At 42.1% G+C, this 23,616-nt stretch overlaps 1 protein-coding gene across 4 annotated transcripts in view; it reads right to left on the reverse strand.

Moving 5' to 3' along the window:
* The window catches only part of SKI (SKI proto-oncogene), a 148,665-nt gene that overhangs the window by 53,619 nt on the left and 71,430 nt on the right, over positions 1-23,616 (reverse strand). The gene's annotated exons all lie outside the window — the stretch shown is intronic.

Here is a 23,616-nt window from a genome sequence, read left to right on the forward strand (position 1 = left end):
ACATGAGAAAGTAAACTTCTCCATCCTGAATTAAGAGGAAATGTTGCAGGGCAGCAGGGGTGATGCTTCAACAATTACCTTCCCCCTCCCAAACATATGATACTACAGGAAGTTGTGGTTGCTATACTTGGAACTTATATTTTCTAGGAATCTGAGTTAATTAAATTAAAATAAATGCTTTGTTTATTGAAAAAGGAATTGGTGTGGGCGTGAGACTGTATTTACAAACTCCTTCATTAGTACTGGTTTTTGCATTTCTGAAACTTATGTGAATATTCAAGAAGTCAACAAATTGTGTCTTCCTTAAGAGAAGGTGTGGTGAACCTGGGCTCCTGAAGTTGTAACTTCCACCTCTTATCAGCCCCAGGCAGCCCTGCCTATGGTCAAGGACATGGGTAGGCAAACTAAGGCCCGGGAGCCGGATCTGGCCCAATCGCCTTCTAAATCCTGCCCACGGACGGTTCAGGAATCAGTGTGTTTTTACATGAGTAGAATATGTCCTTTTATTTAAAATGCATCTCTGGGTTATTTGTGGGGCATAGGAATTCATTCCCCCCGCCAAAAAAAATATTCCGGCCCCCCACAAGGTCTGAGGGACAGCGAACTGGCCCCCCTGCCTAGAAAGTTTGCTGATGATGGGAGTTGCATGATCCAACCGTGCTTGGAATAACGTGTATACATTCTTGTCACTGCACCTCAAAAACAATATTGTAGAGCTGAAAAGGGTTCAGAAAGGGGCAATCAAAATGATCAAGCAGCTCATGTGATTCAGTGACCCAAGCTGCATTGTTGGGACTGGTGGTGGAGAGACAGACTGTAGCTCAGTGGCAGAGCATCTGATTTGTATGCAGAATGTCCCAGGTGCAATCCACAGTGTCTCCAGGAAGGAGAGACTTCCTGGGAGAGACTTCCTGTCTGAAGCCCTGGAGAGCTGCTATCAGTCACAGCAGACAATAGTGAGCTAGATGGACCACTGGTCTGACTTGGGTGCAGTGTTTGAAACTCCCACGGTTCTGGGTGCATTTTGCAACAGGGAATTTCATTAGTGTGAGTAGTTTCTGAGCTCTGAGTGCAGTATTGAGCCTAAGATTTCAGATTAAAACTGCAGAATGGAAGGAAATGAGAACTTTTTTCTGCCTCCCCACTTCCAGCTACACTCTGAAGACTGGAAAAAAGACCCTCTTAAGAATATTAGGGGGGTGGGGAGGGAAAGGACTAGACCATGTGAAAAATGAACTTAATACTTTAGCAGCAGTCCATTCATAGCTTTGTATTCTTGCTATTTAAAAAGCACACCTAGAAATTCTGTTGTTGCGCCCATAACCTAGGTTTAAGGTGCCATTTAGCTCCTAGCTTTCATATCTCAGTTTCTAACACTGCGTGGGTGTAAGGCAGCTTCCTATGTTTCTACCATATGCCCCTGGCAAACCCACAATCTCCATCCTGCACTCAGCTCTCACCTGTGACTTCAACCCTGGTGGTGCACTCCATTGTCTCTGAAGACAGACAGATGCCAACAACCTGCATTAGAACGATGCCATTGCTCAGAAGAGCTATGCCACTTTACAATGGACATTGTTATTGTCAGTCACTGAGATTAAGGACAGAAAAGGGGGTTGCTTTTGGTGGGACACTGCACTCCTAATGGCCACCCATTCCCATGCTTAATGACATGCTCTTCAGAAATGAAGGCTGGCATTAGTTGTGCCTGGGCAGGCCAAGTCTCCACACTAGAATTAAGCCTTTCATTTGCTCAACTTGTCTCCATCTCCCTTTCATACAATAGCTTCATGGTTCAACGCAGCTTGATGAATTATACATTACAGCTCAATCACAATGAAATATGCTGCATAAGAACCAGAGTAAAAGCAGTAGGAGGAAGAAGAAAAGTGGGTGGGGAAGAAGGAATAAAGTGAATATAAGGTGTGAAGGAGACAGCTCAGAAAGAGGAAAATAAAATAGGGAGAAACACAGAATGAAGTTCAGAGGAATTAGAGAGCATTACGAAATGAAACATAGCTTGGAATGAAAGAAAAAGTTTAAACAAGTCCAAGTTTTACACAAAGTTGTTTTAAAGGAGGATTAGACTAATACAAAGAGGACAAGACTGCAACACTACTTAATTTTCAAGTGAGCCCCATTTAATTCAGTACTATGTGGATATTCTTAGTATAGTGCAGCACATCTATCAAGAGACTGAGTTATGACAAATTCCCTGGTTTTAAATTTGATTTTGTCATGAATTCTCTAGGTCACTAGGGAAGCCCCCCCCCCCTACAGTAAGTCAGCGTCCCTTGCCTGCCATCTGCAATATATAATACAGCTGTTTTGCCTTAGAGCAGGGGTAGTCAATGTGGTGCCCTACAGATGCTGTGGTCTGCAACTCCACATCATTCCAGTGCATCAGCCATGCCAGGAGAGTTTCATAGTAGTCCACAGATCTGGTGGGTTCCATGTTGACTCCCCACCGTGGTAGTAGTTAAGAATATAGGAAGCTATCCTACACATCAGATCATTGCACCATCTAGCTCAGTATTGGCTCCACTGATTGGCAGTGGCTCCTCAAGGTTTCAGACAAGGAGCATCTCCTTGCCCAACAAGGAGATGCCATGGATTGAACCTGCTCAAAGTTACCATTAGATCACCCATGTGAATTTTGGTAAGCTGCTGCCAAGCAACGTAGACAATATTGACGTAGATGTGGCAATGGTCTGACTATGTCCAGCTAAAACATTTCCCTAGGCTTTAAAAAATATTTTGAGATCTTTGTTGAGAGTCCCCCCCCCCACTTTCAAAGCAGCTTTGAGGCTTCTAGAGGTTTGTTACTAGTTTAGCTAGTTTGATTCTTTTGTACAGTATACTGCTTTTACTACATTTTTGCCAGCAGTCTGCAAATATGATCATGTTTAATGGTACAGAATATAAATGGTATAAATACCAGGGCGGGGGGGGGGAGGCTGTGGCCTTCCAGATGTTGCTGCCATCATCCCTGGCTATGGCTGATAGGAAGTGAAGTCCAACAAGATCTCAAGGGCAGTCTATTTTCCACATTGCATGTTACGTTCTTAAGGTGAACACGCAAGTGGTTTTGCATCTATAGCATGAACAGTCAGTCAAGAACACAAGAGTAATTAGTAAATAGTAATGAGAAGCATACCCCATTTCTAAAGGAATGTACCGTATTTTTCGCTCTATAACACGCACCCGACCATAACACGCACGTAGTTTTTAGAGGAGGAAAATCCGTAGGCATGCCACCCGTAGGCATTCCCTCCATAACACGCACAGACATTTCCCCTTACTTTCTAGGTGGAAAAAAGTGAGTGTTATGGTGCAAAAAATACGGTAAATTTTATAAACTATTCATTAAACAGGCAAAATGGAGAGTGCCACTATTTTTCCAAAATAAGTAGCTTTGGACTGATATTTGCAAAAAAGACAAACATTTATTTTGTAAGCCACAAAGGGTTTGCACCTACAGAAGTATTTAAAAGCTGTATTTTCCATTTAGTTTATCCATTTATTCAGCTAAATATGCCAAATGTTCTAACGGGGTTTTTTTTGGGAGGGGAGGACAATTCCCTAAGAACCACTTAAATCTTATTTATAAATTCAGAATGCCGCACACATCTCCCATGCTAGTAATTGTGCAGAGAAGCAAACTTTGACTCAGTTCCTCTACTTTCAAAACACACATTCTTTACATGAGGGAAAGGATTTTTTTAAATTTCTTTTAAGTTTTTGGAAAGCATCCAGTCTATAATCCCAAGGCCTTCCAAGGAATGTGCTGTGATATGTATTAAGAAAGCCCACTAGACCCTTTGCTTCTCTAGGCAACAGTTTAAAACCTTCCTTGCTCTCCATATAATGGGCTAGCTTTTCTGCAAACTTGCTTGTTATTACTTAAACATTGCTCTTTAGTTTTGTCTATTGGCAAAGTACTGTTTCTTGACAGTAACAGCCCCCACACTTTGCCACAAAGCACTACAAAACGTAAATGCAACAGAGAACCCACACCTTAGAATACTTGTCATTATTGCTATGACAAATGTAATGTTTGTGAAGTGGCAGAAGGGGAGAAATCTGCCTTTGCTGCTACTAGCAAAATATCCACTATGCTCCTCTCCAAAAAATATTTGAAGTCACTCCTTCCTTCAGACATTTCTGTTTCACCAATAGCCTTTTCAAGGTGAGGGCTTGAAAGCCCTTGGAAATTAAAGCAGTGAGCTAAAGATGAATCTGTTAGACAAAACAAAAATCATTATGGCTAAGAAGAATACATCAAAAGTACCTCCATGAAATCCAGTGTCAAAACAGGGGAAGCTGACACTTATAAAGCTGGCTGTCTCTCTTGTCCCTTTTGCACATGGTATTCCAATAAATAAAAAAAGCAACCTATCAGAATGCTCTCCCACAACTGCAAGGATTTAACACATAAAATATTTGAGCAATGGTACTTAGCTCTTTGTAACATCTGGAAACCAATACATCTTTCTATTAATCCTGTTTTACATACAAGGAAACAGAGGTTGATAGCAATGAGTCAGCTTGATCAAACATCACTGCTCAAGTTCACAGGGCTGGCTGGCGTCAGAGCCAAGGGAACAAGCTTCGAAAACAATATTTTATAAAGTACAAACATCACGGTCTAGCCATTAGCCCGCTTTCTCTAGACTAACTGCTGCCTGCAGCAACATCTTAAGTCCTTGAAAAAGAGGGACAAAATAAACTAAGCTTTGCAGCCCAAACATCCAGCATGATTTTAGACTAAATTGTTGATTGTTCCAAAAAGAGTTGGAGGAGGGGGTACAGACAGGATCAGTGGAGAAACAGCCTTGAGACCAAAGCCAGATGATAAATCCAGCTTTCAGCATCAAGAAAAACAAAGGAGAATCGTTAAACACAGGGGCATTCACACAGATTGGTGCAAAATGTTGAGATTTTGACAGCACAGCAGAACTGATCCACACATTTCTGATTGGTATCAACAGCCTTGCAGAGCTCTGAAATACAACTGCAGCTTTTTCAAATTTACATTCTTTGAAGAGCATACAGAATCAGAGAACTATATAGTTGGACGGAACCGTGAAGGTCATCTAGTTCAACCCTTTACAATGTGGGAATCTTTTGCCCAACATGGGGCTCAAACCCACAACTTTGAGATTAGTAAGTCTCATGTTCTGCCAACTGAGCTAGCCCGTCAAATCAGTTCACCCCCATTTGTTTCCCTCAGTCCAGAAAGGCTAAATTCGGAAGCCGAAGGCTTGCAAATTACAAATTATTACTTCAGCAGTTCAGGCGGCTCGGACAGAGCTTATATAGGAGAGCTGAACTCCAACCCTTCCTGGCCCTCAGCCAGACCCTGATCTAGGCAAGTTCTTACATGAGCCTCCCAAGTAACCTCCCATATAGCTAGGACAGCATTGAAGCTTCTGCTTGGCTCTGTTCCTGTAGCCCTGAGGGTGATTTGGGGGGCAGAGGGTATGTCTGAAAGACAAGAGAGGTGACTGGATCTGATAGCTCCTCAGAACTACTGAAACGTGTAAACTATTCTGAGGGTACGGTTGCAGCAACTCTCTCCTTCTTTCTGCAGTTGCCCTGATGCAAAGCAATTAGCAATGCTTACACCCCTGCCTGGTGATTGAACTGGCTGCAAATACATGACCAGTTGTGTCCACAGTTCTCTAGTCTAACCTGAACCACAGTTTTTGTCCTTGAAGCCAAAAAGATAATATATCGCTCTTTTTAACTGGTAAAAGGGGGTGACCCAGGGGCCTCTTTTCTCTCCCCTTTCTTCCTTTTATTTATTTGTGCCATATTTAATTACTGGGCATGGGCAAATTGCCTTGGCTCCTGTTCTCCGACTTCCAGTACTATAAAGCACACAAAGCAAAGCACCCTGAACTAACTCCATACTCCTTTAAAACCTCACCCCATCCTCCTTTAAATCATGCCTCTGAAGCAAAGACTGTATCATTAGGCACGAAACAGCTGATGTTATTTATTTCTAAATACAGCATATATTTAGTACCTTCAAGGTTGCACAACTATGACCTTTGTAACCGCGCCGACTTACTGTCTAACTCCTGCCCTCCCTCACCCTTTCCCTCCTTTTGTTTATCTCAGTTATTGAGTCATGTCTCAGAAGAGAATGTGCTCACTTGGTATTTTGGAATAGTGGCTCCCATGCTGTACTTAGAAGTCGTCCTTCCTTTATCTGCACAACAGCGTTTAAAATGGACCAGGGGACAGTTGCTGCTAAGAGCCTTGCTTCTTCTTTGGAGCAAACCTGGCAGGTGCTGGTGGGAGCTGGAGTCCAAGGGCATCTGGAGGGCCACAGTCCCCCCATGCCCTTGGTCCAGGAGATCAAAGAAGCTACTACTTGCCACTTAATACACAAATTTCTGGGAAGCCATTCTGGAGAGACGGTGGAGCAGTTATGCACAGCTGATAAAGCAGTTTCTGCGTGTTCTTCAAAGTGGGAAGAGTTTGTTTCTGAGATTAGTCCAGCTCATGCTTGTACTAATTGGCTTTCATCGTGGTCGTGGAAAACCAGTTGTGTTTGCCCCTTTCTGAATCACTAGCAATGACAGTGCTTTCCCTGTACCCTCCCCAAAAAGCACAAGCCTTTCGCTAGTACATGCAACCACTTCACGGCACAAAAGTAAACAAACCAGGAAGTTTAAAAAACCCCACACCCATTTCTGGAAAAAAACATGGTTATCAGCTTAGGTGCAAGCCAAGATACAGTTAACTTATCTGATGGTGGTTTAAGTTATTTGAAGGTGGTCTCATGTTGGGCCAAAGATTCCTGCATTACAGGGGGTTGGATTAATGACCCTTCTGGTCCCTTCCAACTCTATGATTCTATGATCCTGGCTTGTGACAAAGCTGGTAACTATAGTTTCCCAGGCTGGATGAAATGGGAGAATTATAGGTTGCATCTAACTAAGTTTTGCTCAAGACTAGACCCATTGACCTAAGTTAGTCACATCCATTAATTTCAATGGGTCTGCTCTGTACAGGACAAGAATCGGATACAACCCTATTAGAGGTTTCTAATCACAGTGCATATTTATCAAACTGAGATCTGATCATCCAAACTGGCTCACTATGTTCTTTCCTTGAAGCAACTTAATTTATTTGGAGGTTTATGGTAATTAAACTGCTGTATCTAGACTACAAGTACTATACCTGCCACTTGGCTTTGTGGCAAACGCTTAGGACCACTGGCCACATGTGTGTATATAAATCACTCCAAAGGTTACATCCACAGACTTTCATCCTAATTTTAGGTCTCTGGGTGATGCAAGTTCCTTGGAGGCTCAAAAAGCACATGCAAAAACATCAAAGCTAGCATTATCCCAGGAAGCATGCATAATCAGGAGACCACACAGACACGTCCACATTAATATTGCTGTTTGATTTAAAAGAAAGAAAGAAAATCATGTGCATATTAACATTCACTTGGACAATGTACTAGCAAAGTAGTTATGCTATTTTTGGCCAAAAAGCACTAGATACCCACCACTTTTAAAAATGTGATACCAAACATGTAAAGATTTCATTGGAACCCTGCTTCTAAGAACTCAAGAGCGTGGCTTTGTGGATTCCAGCTTGACACCAACCGGATTCCTCCTATTATATCCAGTGGGTTGGAGTGTAAGCCTTGAGTAATAGCAATTAAAAATAAAATAAAAATAAAGGAGAGAGTCCTTGCTCCATAAAGTTCCTAGAAAGGCAATATGTCCCCAAAGACAATAATAAGACCTTTCAGTGTCAGACGCAGCACTTTCAACATGGGCATATTTTAGGTTAAGAAAAACCAGTAAGCTAACTCATTAGGCTTTACCATAACCTTTACAAGGGCAATGTAACAAATTATCCTTGCTTGCTTACATATGTGTGAATATTTTCAAATGACTTACAAAATGGAGCACAAGGTCTCTGTCTTAGAGGGGGAAAGTGCTGCTGTGTGTCAATAAACTGAATTTGCAGAGGTAGTAAACATGCCCCCCCTTTTTTTTTTGGGCACTCCAACTCATACCAGCCTTAGCCAGCATGCCCCAATGATGAGAGGGGGAGATTTCCACCTCTTCTCTCTAAGAAGTGCTATAATTTCTTCACATTACCCCTCCCCCTTTGCTCAACAGTTACTGGGCAGTGAAAAGCCCCCCAAATCCAGTAGAAATCACTGTCTCTAAGTTGCAGATTAGCCACCCTGTCTATATATTCTATTAAATGTCTCCACGAAAGACCACTGAGCAGGTTTTCAAGAAGAGGTTTAGGAAAGTAGTGACAGGGGATCACTATCTGACAAAGAAAAGGAGCTACCACAAGGGTGGACTCTATCACAAAAAGGCACAAACACACCCTTCACAAGGTGCATAATTTATTTAGAAACAGGTGGCTGGAACAGCAAGTATGTTCTGGAAGCATCTGAAACAAAACAAAAATCTACAACTCCTCTAATTCTCCAGCCTACTTTGTCCCCACCTTCACTTTCACTGTGGCTGAGAATGCTGATGTGTGTGTCTTTTGAAAGTTAACATTTAACAGCCATTTCAGGTCTACTGAATTCCAAGAAATAAAAATAAACTCTTGTACTGTTTAACTGCCAACTGAGGCCACTGTTTACTAAAGGGAGCTGAGAATACTTTTTAGGGTGGAAATGGTCCAGAAGATACATTGCCTTGCAACGCCCACCAGCCCCAAATTCCACCCCACTTTTCCCTACGTACCTATTGAAGGAGTCAGTCCATGGTTCCCACATCTGAAATTTTCTATTCCTGGGTAATTTCTCACTATATAAAATGGTTTATCTACATTGGTCAAGCAGTCTTTCAAGCCCCTAGATATACATTCCCTGTTAAAAGCTGGATGTGAAAAACTCGCCAGTCCATTCATTTGACTCTATTCATGACCATCACAGGCCAGATAGTCACTTGTGGGTAGAAAACCACACTAGCAAAAAACTGCCACTTATCCTGACCATGTGGTTATCTTCTGAAGATGTCATACAATTTATAATCCCCAAGGGAAACTCCCCCATGAAATAGGTTAATTAGGACTGATAATTAAGTTTGATTCTATTCATCTGGACTTGAACTATGACAATAGTTTCTTGTCCCATAAGAGGTAATTACTGTGAATGACCATTGGGCTCATTTTGCATGCATTCAAACTTTAATTGAATCCAGATCGCAACTCTTTTTTCTGCATTTTATTTCCACCTGATGTCATTATTTACACCCCCACCTCTAAATCCATCTGTATGTATACCTGTCTACCAAAGGTAACCCTTAATGCATCTAGAAACATTCTGCCATTCAACACACACACACACAAAATTAGTCTCTAATGTGCTATAAAAGTATTTGCCTTTATACGATGAACAGGTGAGGATTTCTTCAAAAGAAATTCTGAGCATACAGCCATTTTGTGGGGAAACAGAACATTTCACACAATGATTTGAAATTCATAGACTTAATGCTAACCAAAACTTCCATCTGTGTTCAAATTTCATGATCACTGTAGCAAATCTCAAAAGGTGTCAAGGGTTGAAATGGTTTTTGAATATGTAATTGTTTGTTTGTTTATTTACTGTAATGTACTGTACTGTACTGTACTGTACTGTGAAATCACTTTGAGATGCTTCACAGAAAGTAATTCATAAATGAAATAAAATTCACAACTATTAATAATAATTCATTGCTGCTGTTACTATTATTTCAGCTGCCTCTAAAGGGCATGTGTTAGCACTTCTACCACTCCAGCACTCATGGTCCTTGTCTTATATGTAGCAACGTATTTGAAACGGTGCAACTTTGCATGCTGCATCTGAAATGTACAGCAATAGGAAGTTCAGGTCTCAAACAAACAAACAAACAAACAAACAAACACACTGAAGAAGACTTGAGAGGGCAGAGAGATTTCCTAAATGTTCCCATGAAACAGCATTTACAATACCTTAAGATAGCACACTTAGACCGTGAAATTAGTCAAATAAGTATGAAACAGGCTAGATTTGATTGCTATGACAGAACAGAATCAGCCCCCAGGCCTTCTATCTGGCCCCTGGAATTCTGTTCAGGCCACAACCCTTGCCTGTCCCAGTCCACATCCAACATGCAGTGCTTTGCCTAGTTGGGGTATATGCTCACATTTTTAAATGACTTTTGTGCTGGGAATATAACCTAATATACAAAGGCAAAAGTCACATCTGGTGCTCTGGCCCCTTCGACTCTGGCCCCACCCACCACTGACATATTGCCCCCGCCCCCAGGTTCCCCACCATAGAATGCAGCCCTTGGGCTGAATGGGGTTCCTTGCCCCTGATGTACAAGATACATGCATTATTGGTTTTTCTCTGAAAACAAAGAAAGACACTTTGAAGGACACTACATGCTAAATGCAAGCTGAAGAAGCAAATATATTTGGATTGCTTCAGGCAATGAGAAGAGATGCCTTCATTTTATGAGGCCCATGGGATTTTCTTTTCAAAGGATTTTTACATCTATGTTGTTGGTATTTTCTACTCTGGGACAGAACAGTGCAGGTGAAAGTGAACAGCTCAGTGAGGAGCTGCCCTTGTGCCCTTACAAAAATTGGACATTTAACTTTCAAAAGACATATCAGCTCTGACTTTTGCCCTGTGTATAGAATTTGAATGTACCCACTGTGGTCTGACTTCAGGGGCAGCAGGTGAAAATATTCTTGCCAGAATAGAATGGCATTCCTTCATGCTGGACTTGGAGAACAATTAAAAGGAAATAATTTATTACAGACTTCTGGTGACTTATTCTTTTTCTAAAGAGCATATTATTATTGAACGTTCCTTAGGTAGGATTTAGATCACGGACTTTTTAAAAGTTGCCACAATAGTCATACTGCACCTGTGCTTTCTTTTGTACAACCAGAACATCTGGCTAGGGAAGAAAACTGTTCTTCAAACAGAGTCTACTGCATCAATAGAGGACCACTGTTCAGAAAAGAGAAGCGAAAACCATCAAGGGGAATGGAGCGATGTGGAAAAGATACAACATTTGAAGCTTTTTAGTTCAGAGAAAAGGTGACTAAGAGGAAACATGATAGAGGTGTATAAAATTATGCATGGTTTGGAGGAAGTGGGCAAAGAGAAGTCCCTCCCTCCAATAACACTAGACTTCAGGGTCATCCAATGAAGCCGGATGTTGGAAGATTCAGGGCATACAAAAGGGAAGACGGCTTTACACAGCACATAGTTAAACTGTGGAAGGTATAGTGATGGCCACCAACTTGCTTGGCTTTAAAAGTGCATTCGACAAATTAATGGAAAAGAAAGCTATTAATGACTAATACCCACGGTGGATGTGGGGAGAGTGTTCTTGTGTTCAGGTCCTGCTTTCTGACTTGGGCATCTGGTTGGCGACTATGAAAACAGGATTCTGGGCTAGATGGGCCTTCTTATGATCTTATGTTCTTACAAACATCTTAATCATGGCCTTGTTATCTTGGATGCCCAAGATTATCACTTCACTGTTTTAAAGCCTCTCTGTCTGGCTCTCAGAACTTTCCCCAGGTCACACCCATCATAAGCCCTGCTCCTACACCAAGTGTTTTTTGCCTTGGTAGAATGTATCCTTGAACTCTGATAATGCCTCTTGCATGTCTGTGTGGAGGATAAAGAGGGATGTGTGAGTGTGAGTAGAAACTGGCCTACAATATAACGGATAAATTTTACATCCATTGCTCTGCCCACTTTTGTATACAGCTTCTTCCACTAATGGTATGTGGCCCTAAGAAGGGTGTCCCAGTAGGAATGTAGCCCTCAGACTAAAGAGGCATTAACAGAGTTCAGGGGCACATTTTGGCCATGTAGAAACTCTTAAAGTGGGTATGAAATAGGGCTAATGAATAGTGTGGCCTGGGGAGAGAACCAAGAGGCAGATGGGGAAAGCGCCACTTCCCACCCCCACCTCTACCTTGTGGAACATGGATTAATGATTTTTCCATGGGAAGTGAATTTAAAAATGAGGGAAATCCCTCGTAAGAAGAAACAAGTGAAAAGACTGCTGTGCAAATCTCACTACATTCCTACAGAAAAGTTTTGCTTTTCTCTCTTCCTCTTTCTCTCTTTCTTTTTAATCCATTTCCAGTTTCACTAGAGCAAGGAAAAAACATAAAATGGCCTTAACCACAGAATTTTCCCTAGTTTCTGCCCAAGAAAGCCATAACAGGGTCACAAGCTGTAGGCTCAATTTAAAGGGGGGAGGGGGAACCAGAGGAAGTGAGCACTTCAGCCAACATTTTGGAATTATAATGAAGCCTAATATCTGGCAACATATCTGGTTTAGGGTTTAGTTCCAGTTCTGTTAGACTCTTTTTACAAAGGTTCTGAAACGTTTCAGGAATAAAATCCTGGCTTTCACTGGAATAGCTTCAAGTTTGGAGTTGTGAGCAAAACAAGGGCGTGGAGAGCTGAACTCCTGTTGGATAACTGCCCAAAGGCACAAGAGGGAGGGGGGATGGCAAATTCTACAAACCAACAGAACTTGCAAAGAATTGAATAGACACATTTTGAAGATAAGAAGTTTTAACAGCTGCAGCAAGATATCGTTTTTTCAAGCTGAGATTGTCTATCCTAAAAGAGTGAGATGGAAGGAGAAAAGGGGAAAGTTTGTAATCTCAAGATTCTTGCAAGAAACCTTTCCCTTTTTCACCACAGCCAATCACAAACGAACAACCACACCCTAGGCCAAACCCAACCTCTCTCACCACCAAAGGAATACAAGCGAATAGCAAAGAGAACCTGCACAAGCCACTCTGACACAATACCCCACACATACATTAAGCAAAATAGAAACGTCGCCACCTGACCCCATCACCATCCCTCCCTATTTCCCCCTTTTCTTCCTAATGTAACACTAATGTCTCAACAAATGAAACTGATCTGTAGAAAATGTAACTTGAAAAAAAAGACATTACACATACTTTTGTAAACCAATAATTCTTTAATAAAAATACATTTAAAAAGAAGAAAAGAAACCTTTCCCTTTTAGATTATGCATGGTGCTACCTCTCCAGGGTCTGCAACTATAGTTCACCAACCAGACCCTGTCCAGGCTCCTCTGTTGTAGGAGATACACAGAAAGAAAACTTACAGTTTCACCAGCTGTGTGTGTCCCTACCCACCATCACAGTGGTGCTATGGAGAAGGAAGCTACCTCTTGTGGAATTTCTCCTTTGAGTTATTTTTTTTTAAAAACCACACACACACACCTTCTAAATTACTTTCAGCATCTGGACTGGGCAACTCTATCTGCAAGGGTGTGGGAGAGAGAAAAGACAGGGAAATGCTTTTCCCGTCAATTGAAGAAGAAGGAATCCACATTTGGGCTGTAGAGTACAGTGGGATCATATTTCTCCACCCCCCTTTTTCTGCCTTCATTAAAAAAAAAAATCTTCTAGGCCTGGCTGACTTATGTTTTCTCTGCTCCATAGAAACCGACAAAACAGCAAACCTTTGCCAGTCTCCAGCTCCACAAACACTGAAGAGGGAAGGGGGGGAGAGGAAGAAAAAGTACAGAGAAGGATCTAGAATGTGGCAAAAAGCCTGGAGGTGCTGAGCCACTTGGTTTTCTCATCAAGAGACAATTAAGGTAGAGGCACAACCCCCCCCCCAACCTCCCCAAAGTGCTGGGGGATGGGGAGTGGGGAGGAGATCTACATTGACAGAAAACCAAAAGAGCTACGATTAACACAGAAGCATTCCATCATGACTGACCAAAAACCATATGGATTTATCCTTGCTTGGTCCCCCACTCCCTGCACCACCTTCCTTTCTGTGAAAGTTGTACTCCTTTGCTTCCAAAAGCCTTTCGCAAAGAGAGCAAAATATACAAAATACAAGGCACAGAGAAACATGTGGAAACGGGCGGGGAGAGGGCAAGAGAAGCTGCAGCTGAGGTGAAGACCCATAACCATGCCATGGCACCTGGCCAGAGATCACTTCCATAACCACCCAGATATTAGCACTACTCTCAAATGCCCAGTTATAGTGTTCAGTGTCATTCTGCAACGACCCCTGTGGTTTTGCACTATTTCTCTTTTATTTGTTACATTTATGATGCATCGCATTACATTCTTCCAAGGAGCTCTTCCCTGCTACCCTCTAATTTATCCTCACAATTGTGCTGCAAAATAGGTTAGGCTTCTTGGCTGAGTGGGAGATCTGAACCCTGGTTTGGAGTCCAACTCTGAAACTATCAGAACACGAAAGACAGGTTAAGTTATTCTGGTCTTCCCGATTTTCCAACGCTCTAACTCAGTGTTGGGGGGAGAGAGAAAAGCACGCTAAGAAAAACAAGGTCAGGGCTGCCAAGATATTATTCCCTTCTTTGTTCACTGAAGTCTGAGAACCATTAGTGCTTTTCGGAGACAGCAGATGGGAAGGGAAGCAAAGGATAGGTCCCTCTGGGCAGATGGTACGTGCCACTGCTTGTCTGAGGCTTAGAATATTCTTCTTTCACTCTCATCAGGGTTCTAATGCCCAGATTCTGAGAAGCCGGGGTTGATGTGATCAAGAAAAGGTAGGAAAAAAGCAAAATCCCTGCCTGTGACTGAGTTACAAGGCTTTTCTTTTTTCCTTCCCTGAGCTACATGCTCAAAAAATCCACAATCATCCAAGCATACAATTAACTGACACAATTAGCACTCTGCATAGCTCAGCGAGAAGTGCCCCTGCTCTGCATCTCAGGTTCAATCCCTAGCACCTGCAGAAGCGATCAGAAAGATCCTTCTCTCACTGAGATCCCTGAGAGCTGCTGCCTGTCAGAATAGACCATACTAGGCTAGATGGGCAGCTTTACACCAAATCAGATGTTGTTCCACGATATGAGTATCTGGATCAGTGCTCAGATACATTCTATAGTTGGATGAGTCCTGGGGTGGTCCATCCCACAACAGGGCCAAACACAACTGCAAGCATAGAGGCAACTTTTGCTTTCTCCATACAGTGGTACCTCGGGTTACAGATGCTTCAGGTTACAGACTCCGCTAACACAGAAATAGTACCTCGGGTTAAGAACTTTGCTTCAGGATGATAACAGAAATCGTGCTCCGGCGGCAGCGGGAGGCCCCATTAGCTAAAGTGGTACCTCAGGTTAAGAACAGTTTCAGGTTAAGAACGGACCTCCAGAACAAATTAAGTTCTTAACCCGAGGTACCACTGTATACTTTTCAGCAATGAAAAGCACCCGTAGTTAGCTAAAAACAGAAAAGGAAGGTCATGAACTGCAGTTTAAGGAATCTTCTTTCCTTTTATGCTGGATTTTTCTGAACTGGGTGGCACGAAAACTGGAGGAGGCAAGATTGTTTTCAGCAAAACAGAATAAAAAAAACTCCCTACCATGAATTGAAAAGGGACAGATTTTCCCACCAGAACTTTTCTAATGCCCCTTTACTCTGTGAACTATACCACAGAGGTATGGCCCTTTGAGGAGTAACTGTACCTTACTAGCATGTCTCTGTGAGTTGGGAGTTAGAGGAACAATACTTTGGTGGTTCCCCTCTTACTTGAAGAGTTGGTTCCAGAAAATAGGACCATGAGAGTCTCATGGAAGTTATGCTGTGAAGCGCTACAGTGTACCACTCTGTCCCCTAAGCTGTTTAACATCCATATATCTAACCTGGTATAAGGTCGATTCCCATGTTAGTTAGCTTGATCTATACATACACAGCCCTCAGGTTCTGCCATCTTTCCATTTGAACTGAGCAAGGATTCTGCGAAACATGACTGTTTGCACGCTTCCTACTCCCAGTATTCATATTCATTATGTCACTCAAGGAGACTTGGTTCAATGTAACTTTTTGTAAATGAGTACTCAGTACGGCTTCTTTTAGATGCCCTCTCAAGGAAATGGTATTGTCAAAAAGGTTACAACTGTGGAAGATGATAGCTTGTTACTCAAAAAGAGATGCTGATGGCTGGCTGGCAAGACAGCCTGATAGGTAGGTATATAGATTAGATGGCCTATTTTTAAGGAAAACAAGGCACATTTCTTAATCAACTTTGATAACACTTGAAAACTTTCTAAAATAAAACTAGGCTCAGAAAAGAAATCTGCATATAATCATCAAGCCTCTCTGCTTCTTCCACTCCCTCTTCCCAAAACACTTTTTAAATGGCCCAAATTCAAGTAGAGGATGTTTGGCTGTTCCTAAAGTGAACGATGTGCCATTTTTCATTTGAAACTGGTACAGTTTTCCACAGATCTAATAATTTATTCCCTTTACCATTTTCCTTCCTTCTGGTGGATATGTACATACAGGGAGTTGAAAAGCAAGCTGACAAGGTGGGAGACCTTCCCTTCTCCCCGCCCCCACAAAGGCAAATATTTCTGAATTAAATTGTAGTGAGGGAAGGAATCGTCTACTGTACACCCAAATTCCTCCGCATGCATAAGAGAAGGTATTCTGAATGTGTAGATGACCATTATCATAGTAAATCATTACTGCAACTTGCCTAAATAAATCTTTCCAGGCTTTGTCATCACTGAGCGATTCCACCCAGACCTGGTTGTGCACCCGCCCCTCATTTATCAAGACAAAATTGCTTTTCAGATACCGCTATTCACAGATATCGGTTCATAAATTCTCCAAGGTTAGTCTAAGAGTTCATTTGCACAGAGGTTGTGCAGGGGGTCAGATAACCCCTGCATTCCACACGTGCCAAGATCTTTAACCTGTGTTGGTACTCTCTCTTGCCTCTTTCCACCCTGCCCTACACTAAATTCATGGGTGTGTGGGTTTAAAAGAATAGATTATTGCACCCTGCTAGACCCATCCTAGCTTGGGCTGGTGTTAAAATCTCAAAAAGAACCTGTGGTGTTATAGACAGCACCACTAGGGACCTTAGGAAATAAACACAGATTTCACTGAACTTGGTATAGCCACATTCAGAAGGTGGGCGGTTCGAATCTGCATGACAGTGGTGAGCTCCCATTGCTCTGTCCCAGTTTCTGACAACCTAGCAGTTCGAAAGCACACTAATTCAAGTAGATAAATAGGTACCGCTGTGGCAGGAAGGTAAACAGTGTTTCCGTGTGCTCTGGCTTCTGTCATGGTGTTCTGTTGCACCAGAAGCAGTTTAGTCATGCAGGCCACATGACCCAGAAAGCTCTCTGTGGACAAATGCCGGCTCCCTCGGCCTGAAGCGAGATGAGCGCCGCACCCCATAGTCGCCTTTGACTGGAATTAACCATCCAGGATTACTTTTTCCAAATATACATGTGGCATTCATTCTGACATGTGGCATTCCTTTTGCATTTCTATACCATTACAAAATTATCTGGATTACTAATATAGCTTAGTTTCAGTAATTAATAAGTGAGCAAGTTAAAGGTAAGAGGTTGTACATTGGGGGTGTAAAAGTCACACCTGAAAGTCATGCCTGTGGTCTTAGATTACCATTAAAGTAAAGCTCAGTTTCTCATATGTAAAATGGGCACAAGAACCCACCTCACAAAGTAGCTGCAATGAGGGATATAGATAGGTGGTGTACTTTGACAGTGATCTTGAAGTGATGATTATGAAACTTTAAAAATGAGATACAAAGTTCCACAGACATTCCACCTTGTTGTGATTATCAGATTAGATAATGAAATAGTCTAGACGGAACTGACTAGGATATACTTCTAGCAGTTTTAAAGTCACTATGACCCATTGGGGTTAGAAGAAAAGACAAAAAATTCATTGTAAAAGTTATTTTGGTAATGGGCATTTAAAGAGAAACAAAAAGAGGTAACCAAGAAGAGAATCTGTTGCACACACACACAAAATTACAGGTCCTAAGCCCTCTCAAATTTCCCTGGTGAGGCTGAAACAACATTACCCAGGTGGAAAAGTGCCATAGCTCAGCAATAGAGCATGCTTCACATGCAGAAGGTCCCAAGTTCAATCCCTGTCATCTCCAGGTAGGGCCAGGAGAGACCCCTTCATGGAACCTTGGCATGCAGACAATACTGAGCTAGACAGATTCAGTATAAGGCAGCTTCCTATGTCTTAAGGGAAGGGTCGTAGCTCTGTGGTTAGAGCACCCACTTTGCATGCAGAAGGTCCTAGGTTCAATCCCTGGCATCTCCGAGTGGTGCTGGGAATATCCTCTGAGTCTGAAACCCTGGAGAGCTGCTCCTAGTGTAGACAATATAGAGCTAGATAGACCAGTGGCATGACTCTACATAAGGCAGCTTCCTATATTGCTGGTTGGCATTTACCAAGCAGTCTGGAGAACCCAGAGAAAGAGCAGAAATGTTTGTCCCGAATGTTTTAGGTGGTGACATTCCCAACTGTTGTTTGCCTAGTATTTATTTACGGCTTTGCCCAAAACAAAATGAAACCTCAATTATCAACTCAAGGGTGTCATGAATTGCCCAAACCAACAAAATTTGGTTATGTTGTCACAGCCTGCACCTGAAAGCTAAAACTGTGCCGCCTTCCTTGAAAACTGGCACATTCCTCACTGAAACAACTCTAGTGTAGGTAGGAAATCCATAATTCAGTGGCAGAGTCTGCATGCAAATAAGGTCATGTTCATTCTCTAGAACCTCAGGTACAGCTGGAAGGACTCCTGGAGAGCCACTGCCCAGTCAGTGTAGACCTGGAGTGGCTAACATCTCACACTGGGGCTATCCTGGAAACAGTAATTTTTGTCACTATCAATTACAATTATTATTTTTAAATCCATCATAAGCAGTTGCCTTGAACAACTTGGCATGTGTTGCAAAAGCCTAGCCACTCTCAAGAGTCCCCTAGTAGCCAAGGGTAAATTCTTGCAAGATCGCATCTCATTAGCTTCCAACAACAAGATGTATGAACGCCACTCAATAACTCATAGAGTTGGGTTACTTCTTTTACCAATGTAATGTGGGAACAGTTCTAATTACCTAAACCACTATCCCCAAATTGGGACATTGTCCCAGTCTCCCCCAGAAGAATTGCACTTTGGGTAGAATATGCTTTGATGCCCAACTAAAACACATGCAGAAACAAGTGAGGGGATGCTGAATTAGGCAGCTACTAGATGGTAAATGCTCAAATTGATGCATCAACTATTTGGATCAGTGCTTGCTGTCATTCATTCCTTAAGTCACTGTAGAACTGTAGTAACCAATGTACTTCAGGAAACCTCAAGACAGAATGGTATGGGACTCCATTAGGAAGCCATTAAAAAGTTATAAGGATTGATAGTCAGGTGGAGGCACTGTGCTTTCTGCCTCCTGTCCTCTCCTTAACCCCTATTCTTGGCCATTGCTTCAGAGATAAATATCTTGCACAAACAAAATTACCTTTGATTGCACCAGCAGCTGAACTTCTCCAAGAAGTTCCCACTACAGGGAGTGGCGTTGCCTTGCCACACAGACATAAACAAAGGAGAGCAGACGTGAAAAACAAGTTTTAATTAAAGCCACTTCTGCATAATCAATTTTCCCTTTCTTACACATTACACATTTCTAATATACGTCTGAAGAAGCATCTGGCACAGTCACAGATTACACAATAAAGGGTAGTGAAAGAAAGCAGGTGGAACAACCTGCTTCTGTGAATCTGTCCTTTAAATGTATACTGGCTAAAGGTTAACTTCAGGATTCAGTAACAAGAAGCCAATTTGTTTGTAAAATCAGCAAGAAAGCAGGAGATGAACAGTCAATAACACCGACGTTTACTCCCTCCCCGTAGCTATTTAAGTCATCTGACAGAAGTGTGTTCAGGTGTTACGCCTGAAAAAGGAAATATCAACCTATGTTGGGGCCAAGTTCAAGGTTTTGGTACTAACAAATAAAGCCCTATACAACTCAGGACCAGGTTACCTGAGAGACCACCTTATCCCTTATATACCCAGAAGGTCATTGTGTTATGCGGGAGTTTCTCTTTCAAGTCCAAAAGTATCAGAAGCTCACTCCGCAGTAATTTAGAGCACGGTCTTCAGTGTGGTTGCCCCGTTTGGTGCAACAGCATGACAGGCACCCACTTATCTGCACTTCTGCAAACAACTGAAGACTTTTTTGTTTGTACAAGTTTTCCAGCTGGATGAAAGGGTCTTTGTCTTGGGTGTTCACTTTGTATTGTTTTTAAAAATATATATTCAGTTGTTTTTAAAGCTATTTTTGGATGTTTTTAATACCTTTGTAAATCATTCTGAGATGTATAAAAGGTGATCAAATAATAACATCATCATGTGTTGAGCAGGGAAGGTTTGTGTTCATTTGAATATGTGAAGACGCCTCTGTGGTATGAAGAGACCTGTTTTATCAGGGTTACCAATTGCAAAGAGGCTTCTACTCGCATTCAAGTGAATGATGATAATCCCCTTTCAGTCTCCTTGCTGAGAATGAGAAGGTCAACATCTGAGAAGTCTGGGCTGGTACATACAGCCACAATGCCCCAACACTAGATGATATTTCCTGTTTGGGCATAATGTCTGGACAGTGTTTATTGTGAAAAGGTTATTTTAAAGGGGTGAAAAGATTTCAGAAATGGAACTCCAATGTAACCCTGAACTCAAGAGTGAAGTACTCTTTAAAAATTAAATTAAATTAAAAAGTTAGGAAATCCTGCAATGCAATAGGTCAAATCATTATTTTTTAAAACTTGTCCAGGGAGGGGAAAATTTAAAATATTTTAAAGCAGAAAACGTAAAACCATATCTACTTGTCCCCTATGCATATATTTCAAGACTAAAAATTTTGCTTAAGTGTTTATGAAAAAAACATTTTAAAATCTCTAATTTCCTCATTTCACACTATGTACAATTTCAACTTGTCCACCTTTTAATACTCAATGTCTAAATTCTGCTTTATGTGAACACTTTACACACCGAGTGATCGCTAATTTCCTTATGTCACATTGATACAGACACAGTTCAGAGTAACTGGATAATTTCTTCCTTGTTTATCCACATAGTTCACCCCCACCCCCAAAAGGGGCACCTTCCTAAAAAAAATATACCCACTTGCCTGCTACCTTGATGAAAATGTTTGGAGACTGCAACAGAAGCAATCATATAAAATGAAGGGGGGGGGAGCACAGAATCAGCTCTCTCTGATTTATATTAAAACAGCACACCAAGCCATGTTTTTCAGCACAAAACGAAAAACTGGGTTGCAACCCTACTCTTGATTTATTTATATATTTATTCATTCATTCATTCATGTGTACACTCATTTTCTGCCTGTACCAATCTCCACGTGTAAGACGCCCCTTCTGAATTCCTGTGTGCTATTTGCAGGCAAGGTCACTGTGCAGTGGAAGAGCATGACAAAAAAGCCAGCCAGGTTCCCCCCCTCCCCTCCAGCCAAGCTTCAGGAAGGGGAGGGTGGAGAGCTGAGCTCAGGAGCTCCATTAGAAGTTTCTACAGTCTAGCCAGGAGGCTGAGAGCCCAGACTGTGGCTGTTCTGTCCTCTGAGCGCACTCCCTCCACCTCCTCCCTCGCCATCACCCTCCCCCACCCATCTCCCTCAGTCTGCCTGGCCTGTCTGACGCCTCCTGTAGCTGAGCTGACTCATTTTGCAGACATTCTTAAAGTCACAGGAAGACATTTATCTAGAAAAGGCGTGTGCACATGGCAAAAACCTGCACTCTGCTGCATTTTTTTTTTATTCGGCATGTGTGGTTTTCCTCAACTATCTACTGAGAAAGGCAAACACCACATATCAGACCTTCCCCACCCCCTTTTAATCGTATACGCTGTTTAAAAAAAACACTTATAAATCAGTAACTAGGGTTGTAAACAACTAAGTCCTACTCAAAGTAGATCAATTAAAAATAATGAGCCTAAGCTTGTCATGTCCATTAATTTCAATGAGTACTACTCTGAATATGACTCTGCAGCCCCTCTTCTCACACTCACTCACTACTATAGCCACTGGAAGTAGCCTGAGTGTTGCCACCTGTCATTAAATACTTTCCTAGCAGTGAACACACATCCATCTGTGAAAGGGATAGTCATAGGAGCCTGTTGCAGCAACAAGAGAGCCTTGGGGCACCAACAAATTTCTTATGGCATAAGATTTCACAGACTAGAGTCCACTTCAGCAGATGCTAGAAGAGGACTCAAGTCTACAAAAAGTACTGCCTAAATAAATCTGTTAGGGTCCCTCTAGAATTTTTTGGGGGAGGGCTTATTCTCCAAAATGTCACTGATGCAATAATTATGCATTAGCAATGGATTTATAATGGATTTTCATTATGCTTTTAGTTGTTCAGCAGTGCTTCCCCCCCAGTGTCATAGCATTACTGCCACCCAGAAGGGCCCTTTTGCAGTACAGCACGAGAGAAACCAGGGCAGAAACAAACAACAAAAACCCTGGAACATTTGCAGTTTGAAAAGTTACAGGATTTCAGCAGGAAGTTACAGGACATGAAGTGATTGGATACAAAGTACATCTGCCCTGAAACTTCTGCAGACACAAAACAGTATTCAAAATGGGGATCATGTCTAATCAAACCAATACCATCATGATGAGAACAAGTCGTTATGAATGCACAATAAAAAGGGATGTCTGTAGGGGCCCTTACTCTTCAAAGGTGCCTTTGTTATTCTGACAGATCAAGTGGTTTCCCTACATTTGCCAACCAACATCCCTGAATCATAAAAACTATCCTAAATTCAACCTTGCAGGACACCTGGCAGTCTAAACACAAGCACAGTTGCATTGTACACTTCTAAAGGCAGCAAGGAGTTTATTTTGACAGTGGCCTAATTCCCACATGACTATAAACCAGGCATGTCCAAAGTCCATTTCGGGGGCCTAATCCGGTCTGCCGGTCGGTTTAATCCAGCGCCTGTGGCAGTTTATTTCCTGGTAAAATCCTAAAAAGATCTCAACAACTTCAATCCCCCCCAAAAGCTCAACAACTTTGGTTGGCCCTCTTGGCCCTTCACATCATCCAATCTGGCCCTCTTTGAAAACAGTTTGGACACCACTGCTATAAACCGTAGTTAATGCTTTACTGTGAACAAACCAATCTGGGCTGTTTTGTTTCTCCCTGCTAACAAACAATGGGGGAAATCCAGCTAAACTGAATGGTGGGAGACTCAGGGTAGAAAAGAGGAAGTACTTCCACACACTGCATCATTAAAGCATGGAATTTGCTACGAGAAAACATAGTGATGGCCACCGACTTGAATGGCTATTAGGCAATTTAACAAGGAATAAGGCTATCAATGGCTACTAACCAAGATTGTGTGTGCTACCTCCACTATCAGAGGCAGTATGCCTCTGAATGCCAGTTGCTAAGAGTCACAAGTAGGGAGAGCGATGTCACACTCAGGTCCTGTTTGAAGGCTTCTACTGGGGAATCTGATTGGCCACTGTGACAGCAGAATGCTGGATTACATGGGCTTTTGGCCTGATCCATGCTGGACTAGATGGTTCAAAAACAAAAACAGAGGCTAGGTACATTACACATCCTCCCAAATATTTATGCGACTAGAGAGATGATGTACAAATCAAATCCCCTAAACCTACGGGTGAAACTGCAACAGACACGCCATGTATAAAAATGCCAGCAGCTGCTTGAGAAGAGGACGTCAACTCCATAATTATCCACAACGGATCCTCGCCTTTGCATCTGCAG

This window comes from Podarcis bocagei (genome assembly GCF_964188305.1).
Source record: "Podarcis bocagei genome assembly, chromosome: 7".
In the NCBI taxonomy this organism is placed as follows: Eukaryota; Metazoa; Chordata; class Lepidosauria; order Squamata; family Lacertidae; genus Podarcis; species Podarcis bocagei.